Source organism: Trachypithecus francoisi, unplaced genomic scaffold, assembly GCF_009764315.1.
Source record: "Trachypithecus francoisi isolate TF-2019V2 unplaced genomic scaffold, Tfra_2.0 Contig01451, whole genome shotgun sequence".
Classification (NCBI taxonomy): domain Eukaryota; kingdom Metazoa; phylum Chordata; class Mammalia; order Primates; family Cercopithecidae; genus Trachypithecus; species Trachypithecus francoisi.
The window spans coordinates 1913564-1934816 of record NW_022681432.1 but is presented as its reverse complement, the minus strand read 5'-3'; the positions used below and the strand labels follow the sequence as shown (position 1 = coordinate 1934816).

Sequence of the window (21253 nt, the reverse complement as noted above, 5' to 3'; positions counted from 1 at the left end):
GCTAGACTCTCTCTCCCTAACAAAGGAGTGGGGTTTTCAGCCATAATTAGAAAAGCATGTGAAGAGAGTAAAGTTTCCCAGTCACAACTTAGTGGCTGATAGAAGTACCTAGTGACTGGCTGTCCTAGGACCCTTTGGGTAGTGACGGATCTGAGGACAGTTGTCTGGGACAGGAGAGTACGACAGAGAAGGCTGCGTCAGTGTCCAGAAGACAGCTAACCTCCTGGTCCTCAATGGTCAAGCATACCCAGGGCTCTGTGAGGGTGATGGTATGGGCTGGCGCTTGCCCCAGGCACCCTCAGTCCTGCCGCTGGATCATCTGGTTAGTGGCTTCCGACTCAGAGGACCTTCGTCCCCTGGGGCATTGGGTCTTCTAGTGATTCCCTTGACACAAGGGGCATGGACGAGAGGGTGGCTTACTTCTACTTGGACAATCTTTTTTAAAGTGTCCTTGTAGAGCTCACTGGAAGGAAGCCCTATTAGATATTCGATTTGCCCAGCTTTTCCCTTTTCCAGAGCCTCCAAAGTCCACTTGCCTGAGGGCCATGACTAAAGTGGTGGCCTTTTTTTTAATCCTGTTTGTCCCGTTCCGCCTGCTCCTCCTCATCTCTATAATAAAAAAACGAGGTTGCCAAGTTCAATAGGGTTTCTAAGTTTTGCTCTGGGCCTAAGGCGGACTTTTGAAGTTTTTTTCCTAATGTCTGCAGCTGACTTATCCTTTAACTTATCCTTTAAGATTAGTTGGCCTTCAATAGAATTAGGTGACAGGGAGGTATGCTCCCTGTATGCTTCCTTAGTCTCTCCAGAAAGGCAGTAGGATTTTCTTCCTTTCCCTGTGTTATAGTGGACGTCATTAAATAATTCATAGGCTTCTTCCTAGTTTTCCTTAGTCCTTCTAGCACACAAGTTAGCAAATGTCTGCGGGACCAATCTCCATGCTCTGATTCTGTGTCCCAATGAGGGTCTACACTGGGAAATGCCTGCTGGCCTGTGGGGAATCATTCTCTTTCCTCTGTTATCATCCTATCGTTGACCTGACTGAGATACCAGAGATTGCCAAGCTCTCGGGCTGCAGTTATGGCGGCACTTCTCTCATTTAGGGTTAGTGTCTGATTTAGCAGTAACAGTATATCTCTCCATGTCAGATCAAAGGATTGTCCTTACCCTTGTAAAACATCAGTATAGTGATCAGGGTTATTTTAGAATTTACCTAGGTCTATTTTAATTTGCTTTAAGTCTGAGAGTGAAAAAGGTACATGCACTACGGCTGGGCTGAATTCTCCTCCTCCCACCGCTTGGAGGGGGCATAATCGGGGAATACTGGCACTCTATGGTTCATTGTTTACCTCTTTGTCTATCTCCTTTTGGACTGTTTGGGTTAAGGGGGGTCCTTATTAGTTGGGGAAGGAGTTGGGTGGGGGGAAGTTGGGGTAGGGAGGTAGACTCTGAGGGCTTTCTGTAGGGCATAAATCACACTTTTTACATAATTGCGAGTTGTCTCTTAATGAAAAGAAAGTTTGTACATACGGCACTTCACTCCATTTGCCTTCTTTTCAACAAAAGAAGTCTAGCTGTAGGATGGTGTTATAATTTATACTTGCCTCAGGAGGCCAGGTTTCTCCCCCTTGAAGAGGATATTGTGGCCAGGCAGTACTGCAGAAGAATATAAGTCGTTTCTTTCTTAGCCTCTGAGGGTCAAATTGGTCCTAATTCTCCAAAATGCATCTTAGGGACATTTTTGCCTAGGGGGGAACATTTCCCATCTGAAAAATGAACATAGGGATGCCAGCACCCCTAGTCATTTTCCGATGAGCATTAGTCATAGAGCATCCTCTGTGGTCTCTATGTTTATTCCTTTCCAGGGTGCATAACCACCCATGGACCTCTGCTTATCGGATTAGTTACACTCACAGATGTAGCAGTACTGCACCCATTTTCTCGTCTTTCTTGACCACAAAGAAAGCAGTCCAGGCTGCTGGTTTCTAGTGGTCCTTTACCAGCGTGCCCAACATTGTCTCTGTGCTCAGGGGTGAGTCCTAGAGCTGGGCTGGGTTCCTGAGTATTTCATAACAACCCAGCTGCCCCATCAAGATGCATTCCCATAAACAGTTCTTATGCTAATTCGTTTCCTTGTGTAGGTAACCTTTTGTGTCAGGATTGAGATAGTCTTGCGATTCTGTAGGTACTTTAAGCTTGGCTGAGTGCAAACAGCTCCCACATTTGAGGAGACCAATTGTTAGGCAATTTTTCTAACTCTGCTTCCACAAGAGTCTCCATATCTATTACTGAATACCCATTGTGGTTTTTTCCTCAATCACCTGGGAGGAACCAGCTATCATCCTGTCATGAAGGGAGTTCCTCCTGGTTCTGGTCAGACCTTTGTATGGTAATTAAGATTTAAATCCCCTGTTAGGAAATCTGCTGGGTTAAGGGAATTATCAGTGGTTAGTGTTAAATTACCTTTTTCTAACAGAATAGCCCCATGCTTTAAGATTTTTGAATTAGTAAACTATCTTTTTGCTTTTTTGACTTAGAATAATTCTGAATTGGTGAGGTGTGCTCACAGTGAGGTTTTCTCTAAAAGTTACTTTTCTACTTTCTTCTGTTAGCAAAGCAGTTGACACTCCTCGATGATTGAATGCATTCGCAGGTTACTGGGTTAAGGATTTTTGATAGGAAGCTACGGGTTGTCAGTGGTCTCAGTGTTCTCAGGCTACACCCTTGTTTACACTGACAACAAGGTAGCATTGGAGTGTTATAGGGTCATGGAGAAGACCTTCAATTATCAATTATAGGTTTTAAATTTACCCTGGCTTTTAAAGGAATAGGGCATGCTGTTTTTTCTTTGCTACTTGGGACCCAAAGAGGGTAACTCGAGTGTTGTTTCTTTTGTTTTAGCAGGTGATTTTTTTGGTGGGAGGTGGGGTTGGGCTTGAGCTTCAGATGTTATTTTTTGGGCACCATCTCCCTTATCTGTTCAGATTGAATTTAAATATGTCTGTGTGCAGGAATTACCCATGAGTTGTCAGTTTGCAACCTCTATATTAGAATGTTATGATCTTTAATTGAGATGCCTTTAGTCTGTTCTACAAACGCCTGATTCAGAGATCACTAAAAAATGTGAGTAGACAGAATTGGATATGCGTTCTCTGGTTCTTTCTCAGGTAGGATTCTCCCCCTTGGCTTCAGCATTTAGTTTATTGGATTCAATGTTTTAGTTTCACAAGTCAGAAGACAAACCCAAGCCAATTCATACACCAAGCCTGAGCCACACAGAATTTACCCATGTAACAAACCTGCACATGGACTTCCTGAACTTAAAATAAAGGTAGTGAAAAAAAGTAGGGAACAAATGACCAAAATAAAATAAAACAATCAGAACACACGCAAGAAGGAAAGTGATCACATTTGTCATGCATCAACTTATGTTTTCCCTGTGAAACTTTGCATACATTGATTACAGAACTTACCTATATGGTTGGCTCAGGAGAGGAAGGTTGGACTGAATCAGTCTTTTCCAGGCAGAGGCATGAAAGTCTCTTTCTCTCTTGTGAAGCAGACATCAACCCAACTGCATATGAGAAGAGAGCATAGAGGGAGTCAAGTTGGGGAGATCTGACTGTCTTCTCCTGTTCTGGTCTATGATCTGTACTTCACACGTTTACCCACTGCTAATCTCGATTATGGAATAGAACCATAGCATGGCACAGATAGCAATCCTTGTGCACCAGGAACTAACTCAAATGGATCAGAAAAGCCCAGGGATATGGGGATTGTGCTAAAAGGAGCAGCAGTGGCATTCCTGAACACTAAGAAGAATGTTTCCAACATCTGAAGAGATGTTACATTTTCCAGCCTACTACGCTGAAAGATAAAAAAACAAAAAACAAACAAACAAAAAAACCTTTTGTTGATTCCTCTGAAAACTTGAAAATTTAACTGAAATATGTAAAAGAAATTTTAAATACATATGAAATGTGAGGCTTTCTCCTGACATTTGGTCCATAAATTATGTTCCATCAGAGTTACATCATAAAATTCTTCCATTGCAGACAAACTACTGGTCTTTCTGTTCCTGTAAATTATAAACCCAAGATGTGTCAAATTATGTAGTGAAAACCAAATAGAAATTTGTTCTTTAAAGAACCTCATAATAAAAACCAAAACGAAACAAACAATGAGCCAAGCATGGTGTGCACACCTGTAGTCCTAGCTACTTGAGAGGCTGAGGTGGGATGATTGCTTGAGCCCAAGAGCTATGATCATGCCATTGCACTCCAGCCTTGGTGACAGAGCAAGACTCTATGTCTGAAAGAAAAAAAAATGTATAATGAACTCATGAGTCCCTCTATTCAGCATAAAAAATTACCATAACTTACCAATTATGTTCCATTTTTCTTTTTTTTTACTGGAATATTTCTAGAGAAATCTAAGCTATGTATCACTTTATCCTAAATACTTCAGATTCCTATATGTGTCTATAACCAATAAACATATTTTCTTGTTTATCTTACTATTTATCCATTATTACAAACAAATAAATTAATAATTATTTCCTGTCATGATTTAATATCTGTTCTATATTCTAAGTTTCCTACACTACATCAAAAACAGCTTTTATTTGTTGTTGTGTTTGTTTCAGGATCCTAACAAACTCCACCTCTGATTTTCAGAGATTCTATCACAAAAGTATCTTATTTCTAAAATTGCCACCTTCCCTCACCTAGTTTTCATGTCATTTCATTAAGTTATTGGAGAAATTAGATCAATTGACTTGTAGAATGTCCTACATTGTTGACTTGGTGTCATCTAACTTGTTTCTCTATCTGCCATATTTCCTATTAAACTGAAAGTCAGATCCAGAGGCTTGCTTAAATTCAGCTTGAATTCCTGGGGCATGATGCTTCAGAGTGCTGTGTATTTCCTCTGTGTTGTGCTATGATATCTCGTTGTCTTCTGTTAATGATGGTCATTAAGATTGATGAGTGAGTTCCTGTGTTATCAGTCCAATTCATCCATTGTATAATCCCCATAGCCTTTCTCCTAATGGTTTTAGCATCCGCTGATGATTGTTACCAAGATCCATTATTTTACTAGATATTGCAAAATGAAACATAATAAAACAAAACAAAATGATTTCTTAATTCTATCATTCTTCTACTTTAAAAAGCTTGTATTTGTCTACAAAGAAGGAATTTCTCCAGTCAACTATTTGTGTTCCCTGAAATAAAGTTTATTGAGAAAAAACTGTGTTTTTTGTACATCAATTTTTAGAAAAAAGGTTGGTAGTCTAGTCAGAAAAATCTAAGTGTGGAGTGCACTTAGCTGCTGGCTAAAAATTGCTGAGATGGAAATGTACTTATCTCCCTTCCACCAAGTAAACATGCACTTTCCATCCAACAACACTCCTGACCACTCTCCACTACATTCAAGTATTCACTTACTGTTTTATGCCTGGGTTTTATACTTGTTTTCTTCAGTGGGATGGAGGAGAGAGTTGTCGGGTAGGGTGATAATATATCATACCTAGAAATGAAATTCTCTGTAGTTTAAATTTTTTAAATGAATACTTCCAAACATAAACAAAAATAGAAAATTGTATAATGGACCCACATATACCAATCTCCAGACTCAGTCTTCATCAATATTTCCCTCACTTGCCACATCTATTTCTTTTTGTTCTTTCTCATTTTTCATAAGTATTTAAGACAAGTCTCAGACATCACATAATTTCACCTCTACATACTTTTTATGCATGCCTAACAATCATGTATACTCTGTTCCATAACTCTTATTTATGGTTAGTGAGAATGTAAATGAGTACAGTCATTATGGAAAACAGTATGGAAGGCTCTCTAAAATTAAAAATAGAACTACCATACAATATAGTGCTTCACCCACATTTGTTGCAGCAGTATTCCCATGGCCAAGATATGGAATTAACTTAAGTGTCCATCAATATATGAATGGATAAAGAAAATTTTGTATACATACACAGGAATCGATTCAGCCATTAGAAAACTATGAAATCCTGTCATTTGCAGCAATATTGATGGAACTAGAGGTCGTTATGTTAAGTAAAATAAGCCAGGAATAAAAAGACAAATATCACATATTTTCACTCATATGTGGGAGCTAGAAAAGTGGATCTCAGGGAGTAAGAATGTAGAATGATAGTTGTCAGAGGCTGGGAAGGGTAGGGTAGATGAAAAAAGATTGGTTAATGGTACAAACATACAGTTAGATAAAAGGAATAAGTTCTAACCTTTAACACCACAGCAGGATTACTATCATTAATAACAATTTATTGTATATTTCAAAATAGCTAGAAGAGAAGATTTAAGTGTTCCCAACACAAAAAAATGACAAATGTTTGAGGTGATGGATAGCATAAATACCCTGATTTGATCATTACATATTGTATGCATGTATCAAAATATCACATTTATCTCACAAGTATGTATTATTATTTTGTATAATCTAATATCTTGTCCACAGGTAAATATTCCTGGTTATTTAAAAATGTGTGCTCGAATTAGGATAGAAAGAAGATTTATAAATTCCACTTAATTGATAAGCCTTTGGTCTTTGTGAATCTAGAACAGTATCTTCTCTCACCTTTATTTTCCCTGCCATTGACTAGTTAGAGAAACCACAACAGTTATTCTTATGGATATGCCACTTTCTGGATTTGTCTATGTCCTTCTTAGTTTCTCTGTCCTCCTTATTTTTACAAATGCAAATTAACTCTGGGGACTTAGTTACACTTAGATTCAACTTCCTGGGAACAGTACTTCACAGAGGGTGCTGTGTGCCTGACGTCACAATGGCTGGATAACCTAACAATTTTACATTTCACTCTAAATCAGAAGTTACAAACTGACAACACATAGCCACATCTTTCACATAAACACATTTGAATTTAAGTGTCAGTTGTTAATTCTTGTTTTTCTTGTACAGTTGTTTTTCCTATAGTAATTGAAAGGAAAATAAAAAATGATAACTTTCTGTAGGTGTATCTCAGTCAAAAGCAGGGAAATGGAAGATCACTTTCATAGTAGTCAATTTTCATGCTGCTGATAAAGACATACCCGAGACTGGGAAGAAAAAGAGGTCTAATTGGACTTACAGTTCCACATGGCTGGGGAAGCCTCAGAATCATGGTGAGAGGCGAAAGGCACTTCTTACATGGTAGCAGCAAGAGAAAATGAGAGGAATGCAAATGCACAAACCCCTGATAAAACCATCAGATTTCATGAGACTTATTCACTACCATGAGAACAGTATGGGAGAAATTGCCCCCCTGATTCAAATTATCTCCTGCTGGGTCCCTCCCATAACACATGACAATTATGGGAGTACAATTTGAGATGAGATTTGAGTGGGGACACAGAGCCAAACCATATCATTCCAACCCTGGCCCCTCCAAATCTCATGTCCTCACATTTCAAAAGCAATCATGCTTTCCCAACAGTGCCCCAAAGTCTTATTTCAGCATTAACCCAAAAGTGCATAGTCCAAAGTCTTATCTGAGACAAGGCAAGTCCCTTCCACCTATGAGCCTGTAAAATCAAAAGTTAGTTATCTCGTAGATACAAAGGGGGTACAAGCATTAGGTAAATAAAGCCATTCCAAAGGGGAGAAATTGGCCAAAACAATTGGTTTACAGGGCTCATGCAAGTCCAAAATCCAGTGGGGCAGTCAAATTTTAAAGTTCCAAAATGATCTCCTTTGACACCAGGTCTCACGTCCAGGTCACGCTGATGCAAGAAGTGGGTTTCCATGGTCTTGGGCAGCTCCGCTCCTGTGGCTTTGCAGGGTATATCCCCCCTCCTGGCTGCTTTCATGGGCTGCTGTTGATTGTCTGAGGCTTTTTCAGGTGCACAAGGCAAGCTGTCAATGATGGATCTACCCAATTCTGGGTCTGGAGGATGGTGGCCCTCTTCTCACAGCTTCGCTAAGTGATGCTCCAATAGGGACTCTATGTCGGGGCTCTGATTCCACCTTTCCCTTCTGCACTGCCCGAGCAGAGGTTCTCCATGAGGGCTCCATCCCTGCAGCAAACTTTTGCCTGGGCATCCAGGTGTTTCCATACATCTTCTGAATTCTAGGCAGAGATTCCCAAACCTGAATTCTTGACTTCTGTGCACCCACAAACTCAACACCACATGATTGCTGCTAAGGCTTGGGGCTTCCACCCTCTGAAGCAACAGCCCTAGCTGTACCTTGGCTCCTTTTAGTCATGGCTGGAGTGACTGGGACACAGGGCACCAAGTTGCTAGACTGCACACAGCATGGGGACCCTGGACCCGGCCATGAAACCATTTTCTCCTAGGTCTCCAGGCCTGTGATGGGAGGGGCTGCCATGAAGACCTCTGACGTGCCCTAGAGACATTTTCCCCATTGACTTGGGGATTAACATTTGGCTCCTCTTGACTTATGCAAATTTCTGCAGCCAGCTTGAATTTCTTTTCAGAAAATGGGTTTTCATTTTCTATCATATTGTCAGGCTACAAATTTTCTGAACTTTTATGTTCTGCTTCCCTTTTAAAACCGAATAGCTTTAACAGCACCCAAGTCATCTCTTGAATGCATTGCTGCCTAGAAATTTGTGCCACCAGACACCCTAAATCATCTCTCTCAAGTTCAAAGTTCCACAAATCTCTAGGGCAGAGGCAAAATGCCACCAGTCTCCTTGCTAAAACATAACGAGAGTCACCTTTGTTGCAGTTCCCAACAAGTTCCTCATCTCCATCTGAGACCAACTCAACTTCGACCTTATTGCCCATATTGCTATAGCATTTTGGGCAAACCTATTTAACAATTCTCTACAGAAGTTCCAAACTTTCCCACATTTTCCTGTCTTCTTCTGAGCCCTCCAAACTGTTTCAATCTCTGCTTGTTACCCTGTTCCAAAGTCACTTCCACATTTTTGGGTATCTTTTCAGCAGCACCCCACACTGCTGATAAAAATTTACTCTCTTAGTCCATTTTCACACTGCCGATAAAGACATACCCAAGACTGGGAAGAAAAAGAGGTTTAATTGGACTTACAGTTCCACATGACTGGAGAGGCCTCAGAATCATGGCAGAAGGTGAAAGGCACCTCTTACCTGGTGGTGGCAAGAGAAAACGAGAGGAATTCACAAGCAGAACCCCCTGAAAAACCATCAGAACTCGTGAGACTTATTCACTACCATGAGAACAGTATGGGGGAAACCATCACCATGATTCAAATAATCTCCCACCAGATCCCTCCCACAACATGTGGAAATTATGGGAATACAATTCAAGATGAGATTTGGGTGGGGGCACAGAGCCAAACCATATCAACTACTGTTTCCTGTGTCAAGATATTTCTTCCTACATCAGACAGCTTCACTCATTTATATTACCTGCCAGGTACCTGTGAGAACATGAACTTGTGACTTCTGCTGTATATATATATGTGGTGTGTGTGTGTGTGTGTGTGTGTGTGTATATATATATATATATATATATATATATATTCTTCAACCTATCATAGCAGGTATACCAGAAATCTGATCACTAGTGTTAAACCCACCCTTGGTAGTCAATTCCCATTTACCCAATCAACATGCAATTATTTTTGACGTGTTGAAAACTTTGTGTCAGTGCATAGCCAAGCTCCAGTGTAAAGCTTACATTGTCTGTAGTCTGTAGTTGTTTTTGTCTTTTTTAAAATTTTATTTATTATTTATTATTATTATTAATTTTTTTCGGAGTCTTACTCTGTTGGCAGGCTGGAGTGCAGTGGTGCCATCTCAGCTCACTGCATCCTCTGCCTCCCAGGCTGAAGTGATTCTCTTGCCTCAGCCTCCCAAGTAGCTGGGACTACAAGCACGTGCCACCACATCCAGCTAATTTTTGTATTTTTAATAGAGATAGGGTTTCACCACATTGGCCAGGATGTTCGCAATCTCTTGACCTTGTGATCCACCCACCTCAGCCTCCCAAAGTGCTCAGATTACAGGCGTGAGCCACCATGCCCAGTGTTTTTGTCTTTTTTTTTTTTTCTAAATAACTTTTATGTTCAGAAGTACACGTGCAAGTTTGTTATATAGGTAAATTCAGTGTTACAGGGTCTCAGGAGTACACATTATTACATCACCAGGTAGTAAGCAGGGTACCCTGATATGATTTGACTGTGTCCCCAGTCAAAATCTCATCTTGAATTATAATTCCCATAATCCCCAAAAGGGCAGGACCTAGTAGAGGTAATTGGGTTTAGAGAGCAGTTTCTTCCATGCCGTTCTCTTGAATAATGAGTGAATCTTATGAGATCTGATGGCTTTATAAGCATCTAGTATTTCCCCTGCTTGCACTCACTCTGTCCTGCTGCCTTGTAAAGAATGTTCCTGCTTCTGCTTTGCCTTCTGCCATGGTTGTTAGTTTCCTGAGGCCTTCCCAGCAATGCAGAATTGTGAGCCAATTAAAGTTCTTTTCTTTATAAGTTACCTAGTCTCTGGTCTCTTTTCTTTTTCCTTTCCTTTCCTTTCCTTTCCTTTCCTTTCTTTCCTTTCCTTTCCTTTCCTTTCCTTTCCTTCCTTTCCTTCCTTTCCTTTCCTTTCCTTTCCTTTCCTTTCCTTTCTTTTCTTTTCTTTTCTTTTCTTTTTCCTTTTGTAAAATAACCTAGCCCAACTGGCTTGTTTTATTGGAGAAGGGCACTCGGAATAAACAACATGAGACAGCTGGGACCCGAGGCTGGGAAGAATCTCCTCTCCTCCCTATACATGCCCACTGCCCCAAATAAAAAATAATCAACTATGGGAGAGCAGCCGAGACAGCCACTGGGGGCAGGGGAAGGAGACACGAAACTCGAGGGCAATGGTGAAGACACGACGCATGTGCTGGGAGGGCTCAGAGGCAGCAGCGGCACGAACAGCCCAGGTACAAGTCTCTGTGTCGTCCCTGGGCTTATGTATAAATACAGAGAGATGAGGCCTTCTCTCCTCCTGCTCTCCCTTCCCCTCCGTGCTGCTTGCTGCGGTCCCCGCTCCTCTTTCCACAAGAGGGCGAAGGGAAGCGAGGATGAACAAGTCATCACCGAATTGCAATCAGATCCACATCCATCAGCTTCTGGATCTTCTGTGGGATTACAAGATTCTTTAAGTGTTGGCTGAGTGCCTGGGGGTCCTTCTGCATCTGTTCCAGGATAAGGCGCATGGCTATGTCACTCATGATCTGCTGCACCTTGGGGTCGGCCAAGGCTCCTCACTTCACATCTTCGGGGCTGTGGTGCCGGTTGTACTGCACCATCATACGACGCTGATAGCCGTCTGCCGCCTCCTTACAGCTGGAGTCCAGGTCTAGCGCCTTCCGGTACACATCCATCGCTTTGGTGTAGTCCTTCATGGCTTCCAGGGCAGCGGCTTTCCGTGTATAACCCTTGATGAAGGTTGGCTCCAGCTGGATACATTCCTCACAGTCCTTGAGTGCCAGCTGGAACTCCAGGAGTTTGGCGGAACTCCAGGCAGCTCGATTGCTGTATAATCTGGCATCTTTCGGATTCCTTTTGATGGCTTCTGTATAACGCGTCACGTCCTGGGGATAGTCCCCTTTCTGCTTTTGTTCTTCTCCTCCAAAGCCTGGTCCGGGTTTATGCAGGCCAGCCGTTCTTGCTCCTTCAGGATTTTCTCTGCCTGCTGGCGTTTCTTGAGCACATCTGGAGTTTGGTGCTCTGCAAGAGACTTGTAATAGAAATGGATGGCATCCTTGTACCTTTCTTCTTTGAAGTAGGAATTGCCAATTCGAGTATACGCTTTGGCAATCCGTAGATAGTTTTCTCTCCTATCTAAATGGACTTCCCACAAGGCTCCCCGCACTTACTGTAGTCACCCTTTTCAAAGTATACCGCTGCTTAATTGGTAATGTAAGTCATGTTGCTGGGGTCCAGCTCCTTGGCTTTGTCCTAATGCTTCAAGGCTGGGTCAGTATTTCTTCTAGTAGGCATTGTTCCTCAGCTCTTTTTCTTCAGTGTCTGCTTCTTCTTCTATGGAAGATCTTCTTCCTTTAGCTTTGGCTTGGTCTCCTTTTTGGGAGGGGGTGGTGGTGGAGGTGTTGCAACCTGTTCCTCCTCATCCATATTGCCGAGATCAACCTCAAGGAGGACACTGAGAGTGGTCATGATCCGGGGATCTTGTAGTTTGCTGCCCAGATCAGAAGGCTTGTTTCGTAGCTGCTCTATCAGCTCCTGATAGGTAGTATCACTGAGCAGTGTTCTTGTCCTGGGATCACTCTCCAACTTCTGATACAGATTGGGCATGTTGAAAGCATTCATGAATTTTCTCTCTGCCAACTTGGCCTCCATATTCTGTAAACCCTCTTTCAGTTGAGGGTTATTTGCCTCTGTTTTAAGTGCTCCTCGTAGGTTCACTTGGCTTCTTCAAATTGGTTTAAGAACTCTAGAGCTGCTGCTTTTTGTGAATAGCCCTTGCCCCAGTCAGGCTTTTAGGTCGATGGTCTTACAGCCATCCTTGTAAGCCTTCTGGTAGTGTCCTTTCTTGGCATAGGGGGAAGAACAGTTGCTGTAGAGCATGTGGTTGTGGGGATCCAGCTTAATGGCTTCCGAGTAGCACTGTAAGGCATCATCTATGTTGCTGTGCTCAGGGCCTTGTTGCCCTTCTCTTTCAGCTCATTGACTTGCTTTATAGCACAGTGCGGTCCGGAATCCCGTTGAACCGAATCTGTCCACTCCGCGTTCCCAACCCAGTCTCTGGTATTTCTTCATAGCAGTGTGAGAAGGAACTAATACAGTAAATTGGTTCTGAAGTAGTGAGGTGCTGCTATAAGGATACCCGAGAATGTGGAAGCAGCTTTGCAAGCAGGTAACAGGCAGACGTTGGAACAGTTTGGAGGGCTCAGAAGAAGACAGGAAAATGTGGGAAAGTTTGGAACTTCCTAGAGACTTGGAGGGCTCCGAAGACAGGAAGATGTGGGAAAATTTGGAACTTCCCAGAGATTTGTTGAATGGCTTTGACCAAAATGCTGATAGTGGTATGGACAATTAAGTCCAGGCTGAGTGGGTCTCAGATGGAGATGAGGAACTTACGGGAAACTGGAGTAAAGGTCACTGTTGCTATGCTTTAGCAAAGACACTGGTGGCATTTTGCCCCTGCCCTAGAGATCTGTGGAACTTTTAACTTGAAAGAGATGATTTAGGGTACTGGTAAAAGAAATGTCTAAGTGGTAAAGCATTCAAGAGGAGAAGAACATATAAAAAGCATTCAAGAGGAGAAGAACATGTAAGTTTGAAAAATTTGCAGCCTGGCGATGCAACAGAAAAGAAAAACCCATGCGGATCACGAGGTCAGGAGATAAAGACCATCCTAGCCAAAATGGTGAAATGCTGTCTTTACTAAAAATACAAACATTAGCCGGGCATGTTGGTTTGCACCTGTAGTCACAGCTACTCGGGAGGCTGAGGCGGGAGAATGGCTTGAACCTGGGAGTTGGAGGCTGCAGTGAGCCAAGATCATGCTACTGCATTCCAGTCTGGGTGACAGAGCAAGACTCTGTCTTAATAATAATAATAATGATAATAATAATTTAATAATAAAAAATTCCTGGAAATAGGTAAACCAAGAAGAAATAGAAACTCTGAACAGACCAATAACAAGCAGTGAGATTGAAATTGTAATTTTAAAAAATTGCCAGAAAAAAAATTCAGGACCAGATGCATTCCCAGCTGCAGTCTATCAGACATTCAAATAAAGATTGGTACCAATAGTACTGAAACCATTTCAAAAGATACAGATTTAGGGAGTTCTCTCCAAATCATTCTATGAAGCCAGTATCACTCTAATACTCAAACCAGGAAAGACATAACAAAGAAAGAAAACTATAGACCAATATCTCCGATGAACATCGATGCAGAAATCCTCAATAAAATACTAGCTAACTGATTGCAACAGCATATCCAAAATATATTCCACCATAATCAAGTGGGTTTTATACTAGGGATGCAAGAATGGTTTAAAATACAAAAGTCAATAAATGTGATAAATCACATAAACATAATTAAAACAAATATCATATAATCATCTCAATATATGCAGAAAATGCATCTGACAAAATCCATCATTGCTTTATGATTAAAACCCTCAGCAAAATTGGCATTGAAGGGACATACCTTAAAGTAATAAAAACCAACTATGATAAACCCACAGCCAACATTATACTGAATGGGGAAAAGTTGAAAGCTTTCCCTGTGAGAACTGGAACAAGACAAGGATGCCCACTTCCACCACTTACATTTAACATAGTACTGGGAGTCCTAGAGAGAGCAATCAGACAAAAGAAAGAAGTAAAGGGCATCCAATTGGTAAAGAGATAAACTGTCGCTGTTTGTTGATGATATGATCATATACTTGAAAAACCCTAAAGACTTATCTAAAAAGCTTCTAGTCGTGATAAATGAATTCAGTAAAGTTTCAGGATACAAAATCAATGTACACAAATTAGTAGCACTGCTATACACCAATAGCAACCAAGCCGAGAATCAAATCAAGAACTAACTGCCTTTTACAATAGCTGCAAAAAATATATGAAATACTTAGGAATACACCTAAGCAAGGAGGTAAAAGATTTCTGCAAATAAAATTGCAAAATATTGCTGAAAGAAATCATAGATGACACAAACAAATGCAAACACATCCCATGCTCATGAATGGGTAGAATCAACATTGTGAAAATAACCATACTGCCAAAAGCAATCTACAAATTTAATGCAATTTCCATCAAAATACCATCATCATTCTTCACAGAACTGGAAAAAAATCCTAAAATACATATGGAACCAAGAAAAGAGCCTGCATAGCCAAAGCAAGGCTAAGCACAAAGAATAAATCTGGAGGCATCACACTACCTGACTTCAAACTGTACTACAAGGCTATAGGCACCAAAACAACATGGTATTGGTATAAAAATAGGCACATAGACCAATGGAACAGAACAGATAATCCAGAAATAAAGCCAATACTTACAGCCAACTGATCTTTGACTAAGCAAACCAAAGCATAAAGTGGGAAAAGGACTACTCTATTCAACAAGTGATGCTGGGATAATTGGCAAGCCACATGTAGGACAATGAAACTGCAGGGTCATCTCTCACCTTATACAAAAACCAACTCAAGATGTATTAAAGACTCAAATCTGCGACCTGAAACCATCTAAATTCTAGAATATAACATCAAAAAAACTCTTCTAGACATTCATTTAGGCAGAGAGTTCATGACCGAGAACCCAAAAGCAAATGCAACCAAAACACAGATAAGTAGATAAGACCTTATTAAATTAAAAAGCTCTTCACAGCAAAAGAAATAATCAACAGAGTAAACAGACAACCCACAGAGTGGAAATAATTATTCACAACGTATGCATCTGACAAAGGACTAATATCCAGAATCTACAAGGAAGTCAAATGAGCAAGAAAAAATAATAATTGCATCAAAGTGGGCTGAGGACATGAATAGATAATTCTCAAAAGAGGATATACAAATGGCCAACAAAGATATGAAAAAATGCTTAACATTACTAATGATCAGGAACATGCAAATTGGAACCACACACACACAGAGAGAGAAAGAGAGAGACGAGAGAGAGAGAGAGAGAGAGAGAGAGAGAGAGAGAGAGAGAGAGAGAGAGAGAGAGAGAGCTGGGAAAACTGCCTTATAAACCATCAGATCTCATGAGAACTTATTTGCTATCATGAGAACAGCATTGGGGAAACTGCCCTTATGATCCAATCAATCCCCTTCCTCGACACTTGGGGATTACAGGTTCCTTGCTCAACATCTGGGGATTACAATTTGAAATGAGATTTGGGTGGGGACACAGATCCAAGACATATCAAGGGGCGTGAGGGATAAAAGGCTACACATTGGGTATACTGCTTGGGTGATGGGTACACCAAAGTCTCAGAAATCACCACTAAAGAATTATCTATGTAATCAAACCCCACCTATTCTCCAAAAATGATAGAAATAATAATTTTTAAAAATTAAATAGGCCGGGTATGGTGGCTCATGCCTGTAACCCCAGAACTTTGGGAGGCTGAGGTGGGAGGATCACCTGAAGTCAGGATTTTGAGACTAGCCTGGCCAACATGGTAAAACCCTGTGTCTACCAGGAATACAAAAATTAGCTGGGCATGGTGCTGGGCACCTGTAATCCAGCTACTTGGGAGGCTGAGGCAGGAGAATCACTTGAACCCAGGAGGTGGAGGTTGCAGTGAACTGAGATTGCGCTATTGCACTCCAGCTTGGGTGACGAGAGTGAAACTCTGTCTTAAATAATAATAATAATAATAATAATAAATAATTGAATAAACTTGTGATTGCATTATGAAGTTCTTGTAGTGAGTTTTTCAGCTCTATCAGATCAGTTTGGCTCATTCGTAAAATTGCTATTTCATCTTTCAGCTCCTGTATCATTTTACTGGATTCCTCAGAATCCTTGTATTGGGTTTCGACTTTCTCCTATCTCTCGATGATCTTTTTTCCTATGCAGATTCTAAGTTCTATGTCTTTTATTTCAGCCATTTCAGCCTGGTGAAGAACTACTGTTGGGGACCAGTGTAGTCATTTGGAGGTAAGAAGACACTCGGGATTTTTGAGTTGCCAGAAGTCTTGTGCTGGATCATTGTCAGCCATGTGGGTAATGTTCCTTTATTCTTTGAAGGTGCTCTCCTTTGGATGGTGTTTTTTGGTTTTATCTTCTTTGCTGCCCTTGAGAGTTTCATTGTGGTATAAAGTGGACTCAGTCAACTGACTTTATTGTTTTGAAGATTTCAGGGGTCCAAGGTGCAGCTCAGCAGTCCTGGCCTGCATGCTGTAACCCTGGGCAGGTTACAGCTGGGCCCCTGGCTTTGTTCTCTGGTCCCTCAAGATTAGGAACCTGCTGTGCTGGAAGGGCCTCAGTGGTGTTCCTGGTCCACTGGCAACAACACTCTGATGGGGTAATGGCAGAGAGTTCCATCCTTGCTTGTGCATGTCAGCAGAAGTTGTGTTGGCTGTTTTTTAAGAAATGAAAAAATTAGAAGAAATTTGTTTAAAAATACAACCTTCATGTAATCTTGAAAATTAAAATTAAAATTAACAAAAAGTATTGACAATTCCCAAAGTTTTAAAATAAGCAAAACTCCTTTAGGAATTTTACCATACATTTTAACACAATGTTTCTTAAGCTAAAGCATTAGTGTCTCCCATATGCAATATTTTAACTTTGACTTTTTAAAGAGAAACAATTTTTTAAAAAGCCATAAAGACATCATATGAACTGAGCTCTTGCAAATGTGGATTGTTGAAGAAGATACTTATTTTAAACTCATAAGGGATATAAATAAATATAAAACTTTAGTACCCAGGACATGCAAACCAGAATGATGATAAACATAGGTTCCATATTAAACATCATGCTTCCAGTTCTTTCAGGAACAATATATTTATCTAGTTTCTAAATTGAGACAAAGGAAGTAAAAAGGAGAGGTGAATTACCAAAAAAGCATGTTATCAGTGTTCTCCTTCAGATTGTTTTTGAAAGCTTTTAAACAGTGGGTGTGTAGTTAAAGCTGCTTTTAGCACTTCCTCAACAGATCACCTTAGATTTTGCTAAACTTGGCACCATTATAGGGGTCATATTTTCACACGGATGCACTCTTCCTGAACAGAATGTATTTGACAGAAACAAGTTTTTCTTTCATGCCAGGCATTTGTATGTTTGCTTTTTATAACAAACAGTAAGACAAAGCTCACCATTTTGGACTCTCTCCCAATATTTCCAATTTAGCTATGAAAACAAGATTTTTATTTCATGGTTTGGAGAAGTGCACTTTAAAAGTAACTCTTTGAGAGAACACAGGATTTTTTCCTCAAAATTCATTTTATATTCTTTGATTTGAATTTTGTTTGTATTTCTTTGGACATCACAAAGTCTATCCTCTCATCACTTGAGTTGGTAAGGGAGATATTTTCATAAGTAGTCTTTTTTCTTTTTAACCTTACATGATTTAGCATTTTACTATAGTTCTTTTTTTAATATGTATTTTTGTTTGAGATGCTAAATCTGGTCTTCATAATCAGATTTGGGAGCAGCTTTTATTTTGTTTTTAGGTTTTTGACAGAGTCTAGAAGGTTCCAAGCTGCCAAAGTTTTGTCTGAAAGCCTTTCGAGTTCAGCAGTTTTCATTCTCTATCCTGTCATAATGAATAGCATCTGCCAACCCCCCCAAAAAGGCCAAGTTATTATAACAGGTTAGAATCTTAATAGCATTAGGAAAAAATCTTGCAAGATTACAACTAGAATATGTATTCAAATGAACCATAAGTCTAATTCCAGTAGTTGCAAGGACAGCATGTCATGCAGCCTGTATTCCCAGTCTTCAATAGAAGTCAAAGCATCCAGTGAAAATTCTGACACTGAAAGAATTTCTGTTGAATTCTTCATTGTGAAGCAGGTTATAAGAAGGAGGTTTGCTGGGCATGGTGGCTCACACCTGTAATCCCAGCACTTTGGGAGGCTGAGGTGGGCGGATTGTTAGAGTCCAGGAGTTCAAGACCAGTCTAGGCAACATGGCAAAACGCCGTCTCTACAAAACATACAAAACTAGCCAGGCACCGTGGTATACACCTGTAGCCCCAGGCGGCTGGGAAGCTGAGGTGGGAGGATCAACTGAGCCCAGCAGTTCAAGACTGTAGTGAACCATGATCAGGCCACCACACTCCAACCTGGGTGACAGAGTGAGACCCTGTCTCAAAAAAATAAATACATAAAAAATAAAAAAGCCTGGCAAGAAGACCTATTTTTGAATAGATAGATTTCCTTTAGGAAGAGAAGAAATATGATTTTTTTCTACTTATTTACTTGTAAAAGAAATGGGTAAATTAAAATGTGACTGTATTGATATTTTCACTGAATGTAATTATCGTCATCATCATCACCACGGTCTTTTTAAGCATAAATGACTTATTTGGAAGATAATGTTAGTATATTTTACATGTCATCTTAATCCTTTATTGTCATGCTTTCCTTTTAAAATTTGATTTCTTTAGCCTCTGAACTATTCAAATATGCTATTATCGTTCTTTTCAGTTCATAGGCCTATATTACTTACTGTTCAAATATAATATAACACTAGAACAGCTATTTGTGCTGAAGTATATTTCACCATTTTTAATGGGAGAAAAGATTATCAACTTTCTTATAGACAGGGAACTGATATACAGAGGTATTAGTTCATTCCATAGCACATAGGAGTGCTATTTGTACACAAAATGAAATATTAGGAAATGTTAATGCATGTACTGTTCTGTGTAACTTCAGACTTCATCACTAAACTTATGAAAGAATATCTTGAACAGTCATTCAAGCTAGATACAAATCAGTTGGTGAAAACAAGAGAATAAATGATATATTAGAGATTTGCAAAAGCACCATAATAATTTACATTACTGGAATATGAGTAGAAATATATTTTTAGTCTCTTATTCTCAAGGTTTGATATGCTAATTATAAAGCAAGGATAACACTTCATGAACTGGGGCTTCTTAGTGTTCACAAATGTGTGTGTGTGTGTGTGTGTGTGTAGCTTTCAATTTTTAATTTGAATACTAAACTGAACTTTGCTGCATATGTATAAAAACTCTACATTTTTTAGGTCATTCAACCTGAGGAAAGAAGTCATATCAACAGAAGAGCAAAAAACCTAAATTTTTCTGACCCTTCTTGTATCAATACTACAGGACCTCTCTATTTAATTCAAGAAGTTCAGAAAGAAAGGAAAGAGATGGTGTATCTTAAGTAGAAATGCCTTTTATTTCTATTTTTGTCTAGCTAACTCCTATTCATGTATCAATGCCTAGCTCAAGACATAGTTTCTTCGGAAAGCCTTTCTTAACCCACATTCTATTTAGATAGCCCATCTCTACACATTCACAAAACCCTATGCCTGTTTCCTGCTTTTCACAGTACTGATTATGGAATTATAACTGTTGGGTTACTCATTAGCTGTCCTATGATCTTTCTATCATTTTGCTCCTCTATTTCCTCCTCTCTTCCTTTTTTCTCACTCCCAATCTCACACCCGTACACAAGACCATGAGTTCCTCATGAACAAAGACTATGCTTTATTGGGCTTTGAATTTCTAGCACTTAGCACAATGTCTGGTACATAGTAATGACCAACCAATATTTATTGAATTAACACATATAAGTGAATGAGTGCTTAGGAACTAGTCATATCAGCTATGACCATTTTTTGTCTTTTCCTCTAGATTGATAGCATAATATACTCTGTTGCAGCTAATGATAACTGTGTTAGTTTGATAGGCTGCATAACAAAGTACAACAGACTGGTTGTTTTTAAAAAATAAATAGAAATTTATTTTCTCACTGCTCTGGAAACTAGAAATCTGAGATGAAGGTGTTGGCAGTGTTGGTTCCTTCTGAAGGCTGTGTAGAAAGAATCTGTTTCAGACCTCTTTCCTTGTTTTGTAGAAGTCTGTCTTCTCCCTGTGTCATCATCTTCCCTTTGGACATGTCTATATCCAAATTTCCTCTTCTTGCAGTGACATCAGCTATATTGGATTGGGGCCCACCCTAGTGAACCCAATTTTACTTGATTTCCTCTTTAAAGAGTCTATCTTCAAATACAGTCACATTCTGAGATACAAAGAGTTAGGAGTTTGACATATAAATTTGGGAGAAGACATAATCCAGCTCATAACTCCTAAGGGTGCTGCTCTTAGTAATAAACATATTAGTAAGCAACCATTTTTGAGCACATATTTTATGCTCAAAAACAGTGTTAGAAACAGTGTTAGCTTTGTGTCAGAAACACTGTTAAGTATTTTACTTGCGCATCTCTGACACGTAAGGTTGTCCTGATGTCTGCCGCAGGCTCCTGCACTTATGAACCCATCGAAGTGCCAATATTTTGTCATCCATCCTGTGGCTCAGTAGTTAATTGCAATGGAGGAAATTTCTCTTTACTTCCACTGGTATAGCACCTACTAAGTGGGGTGCTAAGTAGTGCTACTTTTTTTTTTTTTTCACATGGGATCTCAGTCTGTCGCCCAGGCTGGAGTGCAGTGGTGAGATTTCAGCTCAGTGCAACCTCCGTCTCCCAGGTTCAAGTGATTCTTCTGCCTCAGCATCCCGAATAACTGGGATTACAGGTGCCCGCCATCACCCTGGCTTATTTTTCAGTAGTTTTAGTAGAGACGGTGTTTCACCAT

General features: G+C 40.1%; 1 pseudogene across 1 annotated transcript; it reads right to left on the bottom strand.

Moving 5' to 3' along the window:
* Positions 1 to 10987: 10987 nt before the first annotated feature.
* LOC117096159 lies at positions 10988 to 20963 on the bottom strand (annotated as a pseudogene). The gene is made up of 2 exons (XR_004442366.1): positions 20872 to 20963; positions 10988 to 12745 (listed from the first exon to the last, which is right to left on the bottom strand). The product of XR_004442366.1 is annotated as a stress-induced-phosphoprotein 1-like (transcript).
* Between the last annotated feature and the right edge of the window lie 290 nt (positions 20964 to 21253).